Below are 20,040 nucleotides of genomic sequence, written 5' to 3'. Positions count from 1 at the left end.
TACAATACAGATGATTAAATCATTACAGCAGGGGATTAAGTCTGACTGGCCTGGCTCAGTTAATCCTATTAAAGGCCAAGATAAAGAAGGCTCCATCTGTACATATACCCCACAGTGCCAGATATGCCCCACAGTGCCAGTTATACATATGTCCCACAGTGCCAAATATGCCCCACAGGGCCAGATATGTCCCATAGCACCAGAAATCACAGTCAATATACCGAACCCTACCTCCCTTTCCCCGCTGCTCACCCGCTGCTGCTGTGTCAGCATAGGAGAGGAGAGCACAGCACAGTCCCTCAGTGCTGCTCAGTCAGACTCTGGTCTCCAGCGGCAGCACGTATCTTCTCATATGAGGCGCCGGTTCGTTAGCCAATCAGAGCTCCTGGACCGGCAGCCAATCAGGAGCCGCTGCTGCCAGTCCGTGAGCTCTGATTGGCTAACAAACTGGCACCTCAATGAGAAGATACACACCACCGCCAGAGACCAACACCAAAGTCTGACTGAGCACTGAGGTACCGCGCTCATGCTGCACTCTCCTCTCCTTTCCTGACACAGCAGCGGGTTGCAAGCTTGGCAGTTGGCCCGGCGGTACTGCGTACCGGCTGGAAAATTCTTACCGGTACGCAGTACCGCCCCGTACCGCCATGCTTGCAGCACTGCAGTGTAAATTAATACCAACCCGGCTAACAGCAAGTGCATTAATTTGGTGCATTGAGAAGTGATTGTGGTGCGATTTTAGCAAAAACAATTCTTAGTAAATTTATGATTTGCATTGGCAAAACATTTATTTTAACGATGTTTTTTGCAATGGCTATTTTCCATGATTTAGAGTGTGAAGTCGCATTTCACTTGCGATTTCCATACGAACTGGTCCTTAGTAAATTCATGATTTGCTAAATTGCGGTATTATCGCAAAAGATTGGCAAATAGCACCAAGACGATTGTTAGTAAATTTCCCCTCACACTTTCTGGTGGCCAAGAGCATTTATTTCCTAATGGAAATGAGACCACTGTACATTCTTTAGAGTGCGTGGTAGGGAGAAACTTCAGCAAATCTGCCACAAACTACCCTGCACCAAGCAGCCCACTATCTAACTTCTTCTGCCAAGGAAACAAGCTGTTTATAAATACTCTCCTGCTTGGCTCTTGTTATTACTTGGGACATGCAGTGGGGGATTTAAACAGCAGTTCAGTAGAAGAAGTGGCACTGGAGAACATTGTAGCTACATTATAATAACTTTTATTTAAAAAAATAAAAATATATGTAATTGAAACAGTACTGCATTAAATAAAATGCTGCTGTTATGGTAATGCCACCTGAGAATGGTATTACTAACATACAATGCTGCTTTAATGCTTACTAAACAGTTTGACTCCTTATTTCTAGCAATAGTCCATACCACGGCGCCATCCAGACTGCAGTATGGGCAGCCTTCCTCACCCAAACAGGTAGGAGCCGCCAATGCCCCATTAATATACAGTAAAGGGCAAGACTATTTGCTGTCAGCAAAAATCAATTTCTGTAGCAAAACCTGGGGACCTGTGTTTACCTAAACCCAATAGTTGGCCAGAACTCATGGCACCTAAGCCTTGTGCTTGACCACATGGCAAAGATTTTCAGATAGCCCTTGATGTTGCTACTGTACAGACAAGAAAGTTATGCCGTATTCATCTTAATGTGCTTGGGTCACTAGATAGACATCAGTGGTCAGAGTTAAGATGCTAATGGAAATGTCTCCTCTTCTGATTGCTTTGATATTATACTGTATAGTTTATTTTCAGAAGCATTTTGCAGGTGAATTTTGAAAATGCGGGCGGAGAATAGCCATTAGCTTGTGAAAGCCTGCTGAATCAATATTACATCTACAATGCATATTTAATGCTAATAACAGTCAATTCCTTTGTAATATTATGTGCCACAGGGTGTCTATGATCATAATTAGTTTGCATTTCAAAGGATGTCTCAACAGTTAACTGCTTCTGGGTCTTGTCCTATCACGGCTTTTATTGCATTGTAAAATGTATGCATACCTGCAAAATACGATGACAGATCTGAAATCAATTATAAGGAGACTGTGGCATATTTCAGAGTAGTGCTTATTCAGCACCTTTCAGTGTGGGTTTAATTATTTGTTTTTATCACTATCTGTCAGTATTACTTTAGGCAGCTATTTCATTTTTATATTTATATTATATGCATATTTGTAGATGGGGAATAATTACAATGCTCACCATAATAAATACTTAAGAAATAAATCATAAAGGACCTTCAGATTAGGTTAGACATCAGACATCAGGGTGAGAATATTATAGCCTGCATCTTGCAAGAATCATCTTTGTTCCGTTGAGTCTGCACAGTATATTAAAGTGGCAATCATTTAAATGGCAAAACACGGTTTTGCCTTTTAAATAATTGGCACTGCAAAACATTGTGTAATGGTCAGACTTGCTGGAATCTTGCCAATGCATGCAAGTCACAGGTTATTACATTTCCCTCCATATCTCACCAAACATTTCTCAGTATACAGTAGGTTTCCTCATATTTAGTGCTTTTTATGTTCTTTGCATGAAGATTTCTACTGGTTTTTAATGGGATCAGCATGTGCATTTCTGGTACTGATGCAAGGACCCCTCACCTTAGTATTTAGGAGCAATAAACAGGCCACAACCCTCTTTTCTTGACACCGACCATAAGTTCACCACAAATGCCTCAACAAATCCCTTCTCTCTTGTCCCTTCCTAATAACTCATCTAGAACCTAAATTGTTACCTTATTTGGCACTCTTCATACAGGGTCTCAAGTACAGTTGGTCAAAAGCCATAATTTACACAATGTGCCTGTCCATTCTACCATGCACATGAAGACAGGACCTTATAGAGGCTCAGGAGCATCTCACACTCACTACTCTTTACATTACATAGTTGGAACCAGGAGATGTTTCAACATAGGGCAAGTATAGTAAGGGCGAGATCACTGCTGTGAGTACAGAGGTCGACTCTGTCCCACACTCAAGTCTTTAAACACTTTCTGAAAACACCTCTTCATTAGTGCTGACCCTACTCACACCTACACTTCTCACAATCTCTTAACTGTCCCAATATGCACTGTAAGCCATACACTCCACTTGTCTCGGCTGCACACATGCTTCACTTAAATCACATACCATCAGTCAGAGTAAATATGAGAATTAACCATGCAAGTTCATATCCGGGACCTGCTACATAGCCTAAGACTAGGTACAGGTATAAATACTTTTGATGACACTTTTTTCATTTTCATTATTTTTGACAACATACAGTACAGTTGGGTGCTTGCCTAAGGCTTCTGCCAGTTGATGAGAGCCGGTCAGAGTAGAAACATGACATACTGTAGTACTGGAGACCACTTCATGAGAGGTTAAAAAGCTGAAGTTGAGTATTTCAGTGCAGTCACATCCATATCACAACTGTTCTGAATTTTAGTTACCATTTTCTTAAAGGCGGAATAGGAGGGGTTTTCCAATACTCTGTAGTTGTGGTGGATAATGATGGAGCAGTACTAGACTTGAAGAAGGTGCCAGATCTGCAAGTATAACATACTGTATTTTATAACGTTGTGGATTTCCCAACATAACCAACGGAGAGATAGGCCATTCAAAAAGATATGTATAATATCCCTCATTGTAGTTACACCAACAATGTTTAGATTGGCATGGCAAATATCTGGGTAGTCTTGTAGGACTGTTTCCTAGTTTCATAATATCCAAATGATTAAAACATCTAGATATACAGTACAAGAAGGAGGTAGCTCCTGTGCATTTTTTCTGTTTGTCAGCAAAGTATTAAGTGGCATTTGTAAAGTGTTGTCCTGTGAGGACACTCTCTATGTCTTAGTATTAGAAAATGCTTAAGAAAGAGAAACCTAAAACTGGGATTGAAGTTACGTGAAGAAAATTACTTGACTGGATTCAATGTAGGTAAGGTGGGGTCAGGAATTAGTTTGGCTAGCTCAAAAATGAAAGTTGAAAGTAATTAGGTGTATTTTTATTATGCAGTGTAAAACCCTTGGGAATCTAGAGGTAGCCTGTTATGGGGCCTTTTTAAATGAATAAATAATATATCCACTCCATTAAACTTAAATGACCCTTTAGCCGTATAACAAAGAAGAAAGTGATTATCTGTATAAAAGGAGAGTATGTGAGGAAAAGTGGCCCTCTTAAACCACTATTACATTTCCTTTTTGTTTATGCAAGGTATTAATGCTAGTCTATACATTTTAGAGGAGTTGCCTCACCATGCATTAATAGAACATAAATTAACCATAACACAGGACTCTAACAAGGGTGCTAAGTGGAAAGTTATGAATTTCAACATCTCCCTGACTGCCATAAAATACAGAAAGTAATAATTAAATGTATTTAGTGTGTCTGCAGGGTTGGGGGTAATAGTGGGATATATGCAGTGGCATGGTTACTAAAGTAGAAACAGAAATAGTCCACCTATGATGACTAGTGTTACTGACACAGAGCACAGTATGAGGTAATGGTTCAATGTGTAGTACTTCATAGAGTAACATATAATTTAATTTAACATTATAATAACCAACTTTTGGCACAAAGTACTAAAAGTACCATATGACAGTATATGGGAACAATTTCTGAGTGCCTGACGGCTCACAATTGGTTCTTTGATATGAAAAAAATGCATCCTTATGCATCCTTACAAGAATGTCCCTCGGAGTAGGTTCTGATATGTGTTTATATTTCTGCTGATGTGGTCAATATAAAGATCTTGCTCTGAATTCTTACTATAGAATTCCTAAGATTTTGATGTCGTCACACCTTTACCTGTCTTCCAAGATGTAAAATGTGCTTTTTTTTAATGGCATTATGTACTGAGATCAGTTTGTAATGCAAGAAGACCAGCTCTTCCATCTTGTTAACAATACTGAATTGTTAGCATGTGAGATCTGTGCCACTTCCCTGAATAGAGATTTTATAATTAATGATGCTGCCATTTAGAGATGTCGGCCTCTCCTAGATTATACAGCAAACAAAAGGTAAGGCATTTGGCACAAATGATTTAGAATAATCTAGAAAGTCCAAGTACAGTAATTTCTGCTATCAGTATAAATAATTTATCTACATAGTTAGAAGTGATAAGGAACCATCAGGGTCTGGAGACTTACCCTGTTGTGTTGGACTTGGAAGAGTTTCCAACTTTTGTGAGTCCTGGTAAAAGACCCCTCTCAGTAGTGTTAGCTCTTGGTGTAAATAAGTGTACTAGATTAGCAGATTTGCAAGGTGTTTAGTTTTGTTTGTTTCCTCTTAAGGTACATTATTTGTGTTTGCAGACAAACTTTAAATATTGTTTTCAAATATAGCTGAGTATGCACCAAACTAATGCAGATTGACAGATTTTATAATTAGAGAGTATTTGAAATCTGTGTGGAAGATTTCTCAAGTAATCCTAATTGCCAATTTATTTTTGAGTAGGGGAAAATATTCTGATGTCTGTGGATTTATAGTGGGAAGCATACACCAAGTTTGGCATTCAAGCCATATCCCCAAATTCAAATAGATTTGTATGACAAGATCTGTCTTTGATAAATCCATGCTGGTTGTGCTGACTATATTGTTTTCTAAACCAGTGTGTTCAATGTTTTCTCATAATGGCCTCTCAGTACTGTATGTGGTTTTACTGGCTTATGGTTGCCAGTCAGAGTCCTCTGTGAATTGGTAACTTTCCATTCTGTTGCTTTACAATATCAAATCTAAGCTCTCTGAGTACTCACAAAATGTGAGCCAGCTGGTCAAGGTGATGTATTCATGATATCAAGAACTTTATTATTAATTTCATAGTCCCTTTCAGAACACTTCTAAAATATGCATTTTGCCACCTTTGCTATTCTTCCTATAATTCATAGAGAAAGTATAATCATGAATATTAATAGTCCAGACGTGAATTATCCAACCAAGTTACGGCTGCACCAGTCAAGTTGTGCTACTCAAATGTGAAGAACTCCAGTTTTCCAATTCCCCTTCCAAAACTGCTAGCACTTGCAAATATACACTTAAGTTTTCCTTATTGAGTTCCCTTGTTCCAGTCTCAATACTAATTTGGCATCTAAATCATTAAGGGGGTTATTTATCAAAGCATGAAGTGAGTTAAAATGGAGATATATAAAGTACTAACCAATCAGCATCTCTCACTTTACAGGCTATGTTTGAAAAATGAGGAGCTAATCAGGGCCATCTTAACAGCAGTGTGGGCCCCTGGGCACAGCAATGCACTGGGGCCCCTACCCATCCTCCAGGGGGGAATGCTATCAGCGGCAGCTTTGATGTACCACGGGCGGTATGGGGTGTTCTATCTTCTGCTCAGCATATAAGACCTGGAGCAGTAATTTCTGCTAATTACTGCTTTACTGCACAGATGGGGAGGGAGGGAGAACACTAAACTGTAGAAGGTGGCATTGGGATGAATGAAGGGGCCTCGGTACATGACTTTCAGGGTGGTAGGGGGTGTTTAATATGTAAGGGAGGGGTCGATAGTGGAGTGGGCTTAATATTCATCATTTTCTGGTGAGAGAGCAGCTTGCTTGACTGCAGATATCTCAAGTTCCTGGAAAAAGATTTCTTAGCTCTGAATGGGATAAAATATTAGAGTGCCTCACCTGTCAGGAGGTACTGGGGACTTGGGGATCAGAGTTCAGGAGCCAGAGCAATCCACCAATGAATATATAAAACTGCATAATAGGCGTGTGGAGCTGGAGCAGGGACCAGCTACTTGAAGGCTGATATCTCTGGTTCTGGGCATAGTAGAGAAAATCTGCCAGTGTCCACCGAAAGTGGAGAGTCCCAGCTTTTGAACTGTACCCTCAGAAAACTCTTAAGTCATACAGAACCTGAGATATCTGGCTGGGAAGAGCAATTAACAGGCTTGGATGGGGACCACTGCTTTGAAGTTCGATATCTCTGGTTCCCTATGGCCGATTTTCAAAAATCTGGTACCTCTGGAAAGAGGGGACCCTCAGCTATCAGCCTAGGGCCCTTATACTCCTGGGGCCCTTGGGCAAGAGCCCATTGAGCCCATACGAAAAGACGGCCCTGGAGCTAATTGGTTAGTGCTTTTTTTTTACCTCTACTTTATCTCTCTATCTCTCTCTTCATTTTGATAAATGCCCCCCTTAATCTTGATAGTTTAATTTTACTGAAATTATAACCCCTCACACAGACCGTGTTTTACCTTAACTTGGTGGTTCCCAAACACAATCCTCAAGGCACCCCAATAGTCCAGGTTTTAGGGATATCCCTGTTTGGGCATAGATGCATTGGCATTTCTATAATGGGTGCAGTGTGTGCGGTGCAAACGGGCCACTGAGTTCTGGGAGGGCACACAATGCACCCATTTCTCCTATACTTACCTTTCCGGAGTCCATCGCTGACCATGTGTGGGCCCCCTCCTCTCCCGTAGCCGTCGCGCCGCTGCAAGAGCACTGACCACTAGAGACTCTGGCACAGTGCATGCGCAGGACTCCGAAAAAATGGTGCAGCCACCATTTTCAGAGTCCTGCGCATGCGCTGTAGACTCTGGCACTGTGCCAGAGTCTACAGCGCTCAGAGTGCTAGCAGCGGCGCAACGGCTACGGGAGAGAAGGGAGCCCACACACGGAGTCTGCACACGGGACCCCTCCTCTCTACAGACGCCCCTGAATAGTGTAATCAAACTGGAGTACAAATTAAGTCACCTGTGCCTAAGCATGGACATCCTTAAAACCTGGATTGTTGGGGTGCCTTGAGGGCCACTTTTGGGAACCACTGCTATAACTTATAATGTTTACAGATAGTCCTAGATATAGAAATGAACAAGAGGAAGGGCGTAAAGTGAGGGAATTCTAAAGATCTATTTCATTTGTTACTATTGGGTTGGAGATTTTAAGGTCAGGAATTTCATTTTGTACATTTTTGTAGAAGTAATATTTCAATATTCCTCATATTGTATTATTATGTTTGTGCTGTAAATAATTTGTAAGATAATGTGTAAAGAATTTTGGGTTTATAAATGTTCATAGAGCAAGCATTGGTCAAGCTCATATTTCTGAGATACCCCATTCATTTAATTTTTAGATTGCGTGATTTTCTTCCTATATAAATGTTATTACAACAGCATTGAATTATGTATATCACGTTAGTACTATTACATACTGTATCTTTTAAATATGTCAAAATTCCTAAGATGCAAAATACACATAAAAGATCACAATTTTTGGAATGCAAATGCATAAAACTCTAAATCAGGTCCTTTAGTATATGTAAATGAACCACTCTGATGTATGTATTGAATGTAGAAGCTCCTTTACATGCATACATATTTGCTTTAAAAGTATTTAACTTGTTTAAATAGTTGATACATCATTTATTCAACCCTGTAATGTTTTACAAACAAAAAAGTTCATTTTTGTTTATTTCTTATTAGTATTGTTATTTATTTATTTAATCATTTATTTATTTATTTATTGAAAAAAGCCAAATATGTTTTACCTTGTTAGCTAATACATCAATAGAGAACAGATTATTATTTGTTTATGTGAAAACTGTATCATACAATAACAAATCTGTCAGCAGCTTGTCAATTTTTTTAGACTAAATATTGTGATAAAGGGAAATATTTTAAAGTACAGTTTAACGTGACTTAATGATTTCATTTGTAAATTAATCACAGAAAAACACGGTGGAACGACTGAAAAGAGTATATGTTAGTTGGCAGTAAATCATTTCAGTCATTCCATTGATTGTGATTCTCAAACATGAGGGGTAAAATACTGATTTATCTACAGCACGTAAAACAGCGAATAGAGCTTGAGAAGAAGGGATTCTCAAGCGGTAATGAAAGTAATATATTGATATGAGGAGAAGAAAAGATTATTTGAGGCATGGCATAAGATCCCAACAAATTGCTTAAGTATAAACAGTAAATAATTAGGCTATACTGTATGCTTTCCAATTCATTTTTTGTGTGTGTCATCTTCAACATGGAGTTAATATAATCTTTAAACTTCTTTATGTTCATGGAGATAGTGGTTATCTGCAATATGGTCTTGTACTGGATTTCTTCAGCTATTAGGTTCCATGAAATGGTTTTTCTCTTCTGAGCTATCCCAGAATTTAAGCCACCTGGCTAAAGTCTTGAGTTTAAAACCCCATTTCATTACAGCTTTATTGGCTTACCACTAGGGTTTAATTAATTGGATTCACTCCAACATTTTTTTTACTGACACCTCTGAACATTTCTGGATTTCTGTGAAATAGGCTGACCATGAATGTGTACTCAGACATTTTTTGATATTCTATATGTGTTCAGCCATGCGTATCTCCATTTGTCTAGATTTTAGCAAACGTAAAACAAACACACTTCAGTTAAATACAGTAAATAATATTTCTAGTGTACCACATTACAAAATCTTTTACTGGAAATCTATGGGTCTGAGTCAGGTGTGGGAATAGTAGAAGGTTTCGGGCAGTTTTCCGATTATAGGAAATCTGCGCATGTGCAGTATGGGTCCTGCGTCCTTGCGTGCAGTAATACTGCAGATGTCAAGTGATTGACAGTCTGCAACCGTTTGGTGCCAGCGATGGGATCTGTTTCACAAAACAGAGATGTGTTAACTCTGTTTTGTGGTAGTGCCAAGGCCAGGCTCTCAGTCTTCCAATGCAGATTCCCTGGCCTCATTGAAGGAGCAGCGGCAGCTGGGCTTCAGAAACTGAGAGTCACTCAGATGGCTGATGGTGTCACAGAGTGATCTGATGCTGCGCCCTCAGACAGAAGCTTGCGAGCTATGGATTGGTGATCACTGTTATAGACTAATAAGTGTGGTAAATCCCTGCAAATAGGTGTTGTCCTTGTTTTTCATTGTTCTGGCTTCTTATGTTCTGCTGTATCTATCCATGGTATTCAGTGTTTCTAATGAGAACATGAAATAAAAGGAGAGATTCCATGGATGCATAAAATACTGTTCACATTTTTAAAGGGCATCAATGCATAGAAACTGTGTTTAGCGAAGACACGATGCATGTGGCAATTGACATTTATCAGAGTAATTCCCACTATATAGAATCCCCACCAAGACGCACAGTACAACAGTTGTTGCAATGTAATGCTAAATTTATACTTTACTGGTAATTTGGGATGTACTTTTCTGGCTGTCCTGGTAATCTTTTGCTTTGACATGGTTGTCCAATGTATTCAGCTTTCACCTGTAATGTGAGTTTGACAAAAAAATATAGTCACAGTGAACTCAAAGTACTGAACAGTTACACTTGAACAATGACCCATATTAATGATTAATATTTTCAGCAGGGGAGCAATTATTGTGAAGGTCCAAAATCAAAAGAGAAAAACAATATAGGGCCAACTGTTAGAAGAATGATCCTGTAATACAAAGTACTGATGTGCTTCTCAGGGTATGATCCCAGGACCCCGTGAACTTGAGGCCAGCACTCTAGCCAGTTAGGCTACACTGAATGTACAGTAAGAAAACAAAAACAGCTAGGTGCTGGTTAATACAAAAAATATTAATCATATATTGAAAAAACGTTATTATTCAATCACAGCAGCAGAAAAAAACTCTCTACATGTTTGTGAACATATGAACAATATTCTACATATCAACCTGACGGTTGATGTATAAGAAGAGAACTTCAGTTTAGTGGGAGCATGCACTAATCTTTATCACCATGTAGTCTGACATGTGCACAAAATACAGCATAGGACTAATCATATAATAAAAAAGACAGATCTTTTTATTTATTTTGTACAGACTTAATGTTTTTATGTCTGTTATTCAATAAATGTACACATAAAAATTGTCGCAACCGTTTGTACACAAAAACACAATAACAACATTAACAATAATACAATAACAAAACATATAAGGCTGGTCTATTATGATTACAGAAGAGTTTCTTTACAAATGACCACTGTCATATGTGAGGTGTCCTTTCCACACAGGTGAATATATATTTGTTGTTGAGGAGCTCCTATAGGGCCCACATGTTGGTTTTAGCTTTCCAATTCATAATCCAGTCTGGAAATTGGCCTTTTATATATGAAATCAATGTGACCAAAATTGTATATAATTGGTGCTGCTAGTACCTGAATAGGAGGCAATAATAGCTGTGATGTTGTAATCCATGCAAATTAATGGCATCAAGTCTCCTTGTGACACACACAATATTGGCTGTGTCCACATCACAGCTTCTGGATAGTGCAATAGTAATGACCCTCTCAACTGCCAACCGGCTTGCTACATCAGCATCTGGGGTGCGTCTCCATGTGGTGCAACTAGGGTGCAGTTATAGTATCTGGCTGCAGCTCCGGTACACTGACGATGGCGTATAGGCAGATGGGGCCCCCGATGTCCGGGAAGCGGCAGAGAGGTTGGTGGTGGCTCGGGAAGCTGAGGTGTGTAATGCAATGCAAAGAACAAATGTTGCAACAGGTAATTCTCTAACCCGTTTCACTCCTGTCTGGGAGCTTTTTCAAAGAGAGCCAATAGTACATTAGTTTGTTTAGGTTTTTGCTCTTCTCGTATACTTGATTTTCTGAACAGTCCCTCCTCTCTGCCCACTTCCAGGCCACAACGAGGAAGGCTTGTTACAGGCTGTGGGTATATAAAGCAGGAAATTAACACACCTTGTGCTGATGATATTGAATGCTCTCCACTATACCTGTTTGTCTCTGATCTTGAATTGACAGCTGGTACTGACTCAGACTGCCTTGACTTACATTGTTTGCCTGTTTACCTGTTCCTTGAAGCTCAGCTTGCTCTTTCATGTTTCTCAGATTTTTGCCCTTTTTTATTCAAGTCTTATTGGCTTAGAAAGTTGAAACTATTATATTTTGGAACAAGTGAGATATGGAAATAACAAGAAGCTGTAAAAGATTGCATAGTTTAGAATAACACAAAAGCCATCTAATTTAATGTTTTTATTGGGTTTGCTATCCCATCTTAGGTTATCCCATCTCTGCCATTGAACACTGTAACTGTGAGAGTTTCCATATGTCTCTTGGTGGCCTCCATAACAACTGTACTTCTCATACTGATATTATCAGTTCCAGATTAAATATTTACAGATGTGCCATAGTTTTCCAGTTCCTTATGATGAACTCTGTAGGGATTCAGGAAATACTAAAACCATAGATTTCATGATTGTTGCATTCTGCAGTACCACATTTTCTCTTTTTTTCTCAAATATTATTGATCATTAAAGTGAAGACCTTGGTTGGTAAGAATATGTATTTTGAAATCAACTGAAACACTTTAAGGATGGAATTCAATTGAGTGCAAGGTCTAGTGAGGTAAAAAAAAAATCTTGTTCGCTCCCAGTTTTGGATTACTACGGGTATGTGTGTCCCTGATACACAGAGTATCCAATAAAAAAAAATGGTTGCAGGGTTTTCATAGCAGAAAACTCAGTGGCACTTGAAAAAAATACAATTTAAAAAAAATAATACCTGTCCAGTGCTCTCCAGTGGCCTCCTGGTCTCCCAGTGGTCTCCCCTCTATCTTGCCATTAGGGAGGGGGCTGCTGGGAGGCTCCAGGGGTGCTGGGAGATGCAAGGGCTGCTGGGAGATGTAATCTAGTTCTCCCTGCAGTGGGATCCAGGGGGGATGACACACACAGTCATGCACACTTACACATACACTCACTTTCAAACACACAGACTACATACTCATCGATGCTACAGAAGACCAGCTCCAGGCGCTGGAAGAAGATAGAAGACCCTGCTTTGTGAGGTGAGTAATTACTGACTAGTTAAGATAATTGGAAACTTCCAGTTGCTTAATTAGTCCTCGTGGGTGAGGCAGCTGCTGAGGTGCAAAGAGCAAGTCCTGCTGAATTTTCCTAAAAAACAAAAATTTTAGGAAAAATATGACTTGCTCTGGATGTGCGATTTCTATAGAAATCACTGTGTCTCATTTTCTGTCCTGTAATCCAATACCAAAACCCAGCAGCTGCTGGCTTTTTTCAATTTCCCACCTGCAATTATATTCCATCAATTAATAATGTGACCTGTGAGACATTTATTGCACAAGAATTTTTTAGGTGTATATTAGCAAATCATCGCCCAATTATATAATGTATTATTATAGAATATTATTTGCTTTTGTTTTTTCATTTATAATAAAAAAATAGAGCATTTATGTTTAATATATGTTTGCATATACTAATCTTACAATTGAGAAAACTGTCAGTGTATTCCTAATTGGCGAGTAAAATGCAGAATATATGTATTTGGGAGTAAACACTTTCAGCCCCAGATGCTAAGTGACAAAACTGGACACGTAAATTCTTATGAATTTATAATCAAAAGATGAAGAAATTATAACTTTGAATATAAATCCTTTCTAGAGTATTTGGGGAATAATAATTATTTCTAAAATGTTCCACTTCAGCAGACAAAATCTATTAAAGTGTCATGAAACCTATTATTTATAAAGCTCATATAATATTTTATCACCTCAAATGTGTTGTGAACAGATGTCAACTACAGTCTTTAGTTTAAAGCTGTTTGTGTACATATTTGCATGTGTGCATCCATATTGTAAGATTAAATGTAGCATTTATGTATTTTTTAGAGACATTTTTCATTGTTTCTTTTTTTAAATCTTCTCAGAGTAGGTCTACGATGGCAGAAAGATATATATAATCCATTTTAGTATAGGTATACTATTGCACAATAAAGAATTTACACACATTCACAATTTAAACTTAGTGGAGTTGATTCTGAGATGGATACACTGGTATATTTATAATGAGTGCAGTGTGTGTAGGGTACACAAGCCCCCGGGGTCCAGGGGAGCCCTCACCGCACATCCTGCTCAAATTTTTTCCAATGCTTACCATCCAGAATCCCTCATCAGCAACAGTATGGCCCCATTTTACCAGTGTTTTGCGCATGTGCATTAAGGAAATCACTGGGGAAATGGCTGTAGCACCATTTTCTCGGAGATCTGCACATGCGCACTAGACTCTGAGACAGCACTAGGGTCCCCTAGTGACCCTAGTGCCCAGATCTACGGTGCTGCCGGCTAGAGAGGATGGGGCCCAGATGGATCCTCCTCTCTAGATGTGCCCTTGGTTGGGTAATTATGCACCTTGGTAAAACCATGTTGCACTGCAGGTGGGGCAGAGCTAAAATGTGCAGAGAAATTTAGGGCATATTCATCATCACTCACAGATTATTTGAAACTCATTATATAGGTAAAGCAGCAGATATCACTAATATCTACTGCTTACTCTTAACTCCTAATCTGGACCACACTGAAATATGGGGATTATTGTTACTATGTTAGTGTAAACATACATCACCTCAGGATGGCATACTGGCCACCTCTCATGCTGCAGCTCTTCCCCTATTCTCTGTGTGGAGCCGGCTGCATTGCAGCAAAGCAAGTGTCACAATATGATATGTAAATCTCGCAGAATGTGGGGTGGATAGTTACAGATGCCAGAGTTGCTGACAATCACATGTGAATGTGATATGTGATTGCTTCTGTGCTGTGTGCAAAATATAAAAGGGGATAATGGGGTGTGTCAGGTAGCTGCATTCACTAACCAATGATGAAGGAGTCTGTGAAGGGGGGATCTTGGACATCACATAGGGGCATGACCATGTGAGACGCAAATAAACATCAGGCAGCACAGAAGCATTTGTATTAAGAAACCTCAGAGGAGATGAAAGTTTGGAGGTACTGTACATTTGCTTAGTAGTGAACAGAGTATTTTGATAGGAGTTGGGGAAGTTGACAGACTTATGAGATGTATGAGACTTTTGCCAAAGACACTCAACTTTATAGAGACGTTTTTGAAGGGAGTTTGTTTGTTCAGTGTGCCACAGCTGGAATTATGGCCTATGCTGAAAAGAAATAGTAGCTGTGGCAATTTTACCAAGGGCTTTAATTAAGAGGATTTGTGATCCTGGATTTGCTATATTTGTTGACAATTTATACAACTGACATTTTGTGAGTACGTGGATTCTTCATTTAATTTGTGTAAAAAGAGGTTAAGGTGGTAGAAGCATGGCAGGTGATACGGTGCTGGTCTAAGAGAGGGAGAGTAGTGTTGAAGGAATCAAAAACTGAACAGGGTCTGTAAAAATAGTATCAAGGCAGTTGTCATGACGAGTAGAAGCGTTAAGGGGACATTTACTAAGTAGTGATAAGAGCGGGGAAGTGAGCCAGTGGAGAAGTTGCCCATGGCAACCAATCAGCACTGAAGTAACATCTATAATTTGCATACTATTAAATTATACAGAGCTGCTGATTGGTTGATGAGTCAACTTCTCCACTGGCTCACTTCTCTGCTCTTCTCACTGCTTAGTAAATGTCCTCCTAAGTCCACTGGCAGAGGTCGAGAGAAGAGGTTAGTGCAGGTATGGGCAATAAGCGGCCCTTCATCTGCTGTTGAACTATACATCCCAGCAGGACCATAACTAGGGTGGTGGCGATGGTGACTGGCACACAGCACAGTGGAGATCCTGCCATCAACACCCGTAGGGCCATACTATTGTCCTTTCATGCCCCAGCCCCACCACCGTTAGCTGCAGCGCTGCCTGCTGTATTGTATGTAGCAGTACGGCATGCCCAGCTCCTTCTCTGCCCTGCGCACCATTACATACATTACAACTAGCTGGGCAGTGCTGCAGCTGTCCAACCAAATGCTCCATCTCCCCCATCTCTGGCCACTGCATCTCCTGGGAGAGATGTCATGACATCTCTCCCAGCCCCAGCCCACTCCCACAGTGCCCTGAGCCGCGATAAGATGCACCGTTTCGGGTAGAGGGCACTGAATGAGATGAGAGCTGGTCCAGGACATGTCAAGCCAGGCAGCTTGGACAGCCCAGCCCAGTTTCCAGCATTAGAATCCACCCCAGGTTGAAGTGGGACAGCAGCAACCAGCAGCAGTGACTCCAGTGAGTCACCTCTATTTTGGTCAAGTCAACACTGTCCTGGCCCTGTCATTTCTGTTCTTCCCCACTCTACTGTCCCTGTCTTCTCTGTAGTGGCCCATTCACCTCTCTCCGGTTCCTAACACCTCTCTCTCCTGTCCCCTCTGTTCTGTCCTGGCCATGTCACCCCTGTCCTTTTCCTGTCCCCTCTGTCTTAGTCCTGTCCCCTCTTTCCTGACCCCACCGTACTGTCCATGTTATCTCAGTACTGGCCATGTCACTCCTGTCCTGGTCCTGCCCCCTCTGTTCTAGCCACTCTATCATGGTCGTGTCCCTGTTACCATTGTCCTTATTCTTTCCCTTTCACCTCTGTCCTGGCCCTGTCACTTTTATTCTGTGTGTTTCACCTTTGTCCTGTCCCCTCTGTTCTGTCCCCACTGCCCTGTCCCTGTCACCTCTGTATTGTGGGTTAGAAAGTTTTGAGGTATCTAAAGAATAGCAAAGTACTTAGGAAGGAAATGAGAGAGGGAAGTGGGGAAATAAAGAGGGGTCTATTTATTATATATCATTGCTCTGCTATGATAAGCCCCACCAGAGCAGCTCTATTTAAAAATGATTTTCTGGATGATTATAGCAGGGACAGATATACTAGACTACTGTGTGGTGTATTGTAAATAACTGACGCTAATGTGTGGTGTAATGTGCATTGGTACTATTCTGTGACCATGCCCCTTCCCCACAAAGTCACGCCCCTTTATTTTTGACTATACCTCCTTCGTAAGGGTGGGGGACCAATTCTCTTTTTGGCATAGAGCACCAAAATGTTTAGTTATGGCAATGCATCCCCTACAATGGTTTTAGCATGGCCAAGTAGCAATACTCTGGCAGTGCATACTGAGATTTGTGGAACTACAGCAGCTGGATGGCCACTTATTGCCCATCCCTGGGTGAGAGACAATAGTTTAGAGACACAAGAGGAATGTTGATGAGTAAATGGGATATTTAAATAGCTCATGATAAATGCTTAAGGGAAGTTTGAGGGTGGTCTGGGGGTGTAACACACATGCAGGAGGGGTTGAAAATGTGGATAGTTAGCACTTCAAAAAATAGAAATTTGAGAGATGGAATAGTAGGAAATATAATAAATGTACCACAGGTACAAAATATGTAATATTGTATGTATGCACAGAAAACAGGCCTCACACATATGCGCCTATGCAGATTTGAGTGAATCTAACATACATGCATGCTCCCGAAAAGGAGGAATGGAAGAGTGAGGCTGCAGACTAAGTCAAAGACTCATATATGCATATCTACCCTGTATTATTTGCAGATGCAAATACTCAGTGATGATAATAATGATGATGATGATGATGATGATGATAACTATCGGGAGTACTATCAAACTGCGTCTGATTGGCTGATCAGGAACACACAGCTGATACTGATAGGTGCTTTGTCTGTAATTTCTTGGCAGAAATGTTATTTCCTTTTCAAAAATTGGTTAACGATTTTAAATCTACAAATATTTTGGTGCAAAGGCATCCATTAATATACTGTACATAGTATTCCCTCATCCATGTGACATGAACCTAACATTTCCACTCTGTGCTGGTAGGAGATGCTGCACTTTCCAGTATTTAAATCTCATTTCCCTTAATCAAGACACTGTCCCTGTCAGATAAAACTCTGACAACACACAATTACTCAAACAATCAGGTTACTTCTAGTACAGCATACTCATTACTTAAAATAATCTGTGCTACAATGAACAATCTGATGGTCTGTCTACATGTACAGTAACCTAGATCATATTTTGAGACACATAGACAACCAGGAATTGATGACTGACAACAAAAATATGTTTTGACCTTGGAAAAGTGAACTTTACAACTGCTAGTTTCTATTTTACTGAATTGAACTCATTTGGCACACAATGATAGAACAATCTGAACCAGGTGCTCTATCAATCTTAAACTTAGTTATAACTACAATTTTGTGTTAAATCAGCAATTTTAAATGGTGTTTATCAAGACGCTACAGATTTCCTTGCATTTTCTTCCATATATACAGCCACATATAATGCATTTGAAGTTAAATTTCATTCTTGTATCCTCCAAATAACATCAGTATTCTTTGCATTCACTTATATAATTTCTCTTTTGAGAAGCATCAACAATTTAAATGTCCTCCTTATATGACTTAATCTGACTTTTTTTAAATTAGTTTCTTTGTCATATCTAGAACTCTTTAGGTACCAGCAAAACATTGTAAAAAATGTCTGTGGTTTGAACTGAAACTACGGCTCTGTAAGCTATAATAGTTTTGGAGATAATTAACTGTAAATGAGCCTTAATAACTTTTAGGAAGATTGCAAACTGCAAATAACGTGATAGGCGCTTACCAGTGAGTACCACATGAATGATTGAATGTGGCATGCTATATGATCACATTCCAAGTACAATGAGTATCAATACATAAGTATATGTATGATAATTAACAGAAAAATTATTCTAAAATTTCATGGATACTAATTCAGTTCAAATATTGTAATAACATTGAATAGATACTTGATAAAAAACACGTTGAATGCTGATTCAGCATGTATAGAAATACAAGCAATAAAATGGTATCATTATAAATATATAAAAACACACAATTGAAATAGCTTATATTAATGGCAAGGAGTGTGTAAAAATATAATCATATCAAAGACCAGTAGGAATAGGAGTGAATCATAACAAATGGAGATGTAGGAGTCGCAGGTAGTTTTAGCAGAGTACCTCCGGATATACCCTGCTTAGGCTCCAAGCATTCCAGATATTTGTAAGTTATGACCCAAACCAAGTCCAGTGTTTCAGAGGAACAAGTATCCAACGCCTGTCTAGATGCAAGGTCTCTTCTTTAAGGCTTAAATGTATCCTGTGTGTGGATTCTATCATTATAAGGCTGAAGAAAGTGCTGAAATGTGGTACTTCCAGACCTGAACTGGAAGTGACATCATTCACTTGTCAAAAACATAAGTCAGGTTATAAAAAAATACAAATTTAAAATTCTTGGATTTGGTCCTCATTGAAACTTTATGAACTTACTAAGATGCTTTATCTAAGCTGAGGCCCATGGAAGAGGAGCTGCTGTGGTTGGGCATGCGCTGCAGCCCTCCATCGGCCATTTGAGTTGCTGCTTGCTGCCTACATTGTCTGCTGCTCGCTCCTACTGCTGGCTGCATGCTTAGCTGCCGGATCGGAGCTGACTTCCGATCGCAGTATTCGAGATCCGCGTACAGGTGCCCCAAACTGCCTCCAGCCTTAGGGCCTGACCAAGTGACAGATTAATGTCCATATGGGATTTGATACAGCACTAAAGATTAGAAGGGAGACCTTACACTTTTTTTTATATTTAAATAGAGTGCTTCCAGATATGTGCTGGAAACATGCTGGAATGCCAGTGAGAGTTGCCTCAAACTTACAACCTATTACATTCGTCAAGTTCACATTCCAACTCGCTGAAAATTCAAAGCTGCTTCCACCAAGTTTAATCTCGCAGAAACATTACGTTCTCGTCGTCCTCCCCCCACCCCCACCCCCACTAAATGTTTTATGTAGCACTCTAGTTTTAGTTATGTATTATACAATAGCCTAATTATGTTTAAAAAAAAAAAAGTGTTAAGAGACACTAGGGAAACTTTGAAGATTAAGTTCCAGATAATTAATGGTCATTAGCATATTATTTAACAGGTGAATAATTGTTATTTATACTAGTATCAACATCTATTCACATTTTGTACACATTTTCTTTCAATCATGCTTTTTATAATATCCTGCTCTTTGCAGAAATTCTAGTATCTTTCAAATGATTTCTCTTCCATCTGGCTTCCATGGTAACGTCCATGCTGCAGCCACCTCTGAGGATGCAACCAAAATACATCATCCTAGTTCTCAGATATATTACAATTTCTAAGCCTTTAATACTAATCTGATGACCTACCCTCTTTTTGATAATAACCTATGCTTATTTTTACTAACATGAGAAAAAGGTGTTATTATTTTAGAGCTACAGTATAATGTGCACATGTAGAGAGGGTTATTTAGAGATGAGGAACAT

The 20,040-nt window shown here is 39.6% G+C and overlaps 2 protein-coding genes across 9 annotated transcripts in view; one reads left to right on the top strand and one right to left on the bottom strand.

Annotated features, from left to right (window-relative positions):
- The window catches only part of RTN4R (reticulon 4 receptor), a 316,821-nt gene that overhangs the window by 113,492 nt on the left and 183,289 nt on the right, over positions 1-20,040 (top strand). The gene's annotated exons all lie outside the window — the stretch shown is intronic.
- LOC134886538 (uncharacterized) overlaps positions 8,532-20,040 on the bottom strand; it is a 417,311-nt gene continuing 405,802 nt past the window's right edge. For 3 of the 5 annotated variants that reach the window (XR_010170633.1, XR_010170639.1, XR_010170651.1), the window contains 2 exons: positions 10,159-10,238; positions 8,532-9,945 (listed from right to left, as the gene is read on the bottom strand). The gene's annotated coding sequence lies outside the window, so the exon portion shown is untranslated. The remainder of the gene's footprint in view (positions 9,946-10,158; positions 10,239-20,040) is intronic. The other 2 variants (XR_010170645.1, XR_010170657.1) reach the window with 1 other exon arrangement.

This window comes from Pseudophryne corroboree, chromosome 1 (genome assembly GCF_028390025.1).
Source record: "Pseudophryne corroboree isolate aPseCor3 chromosome 1, aPseCor3.hap2, whole genome shotgun sequence".
Lineage (NCBI taxonomy): Eukaryota > Metazoa > Chordata > Amphibia > Anura > Myobatrachidae > Pseudophryne > Pseudophryne corroboree.
This window is presented reverse-complemented; position numbering and strand designations above follow the sequence as displayed.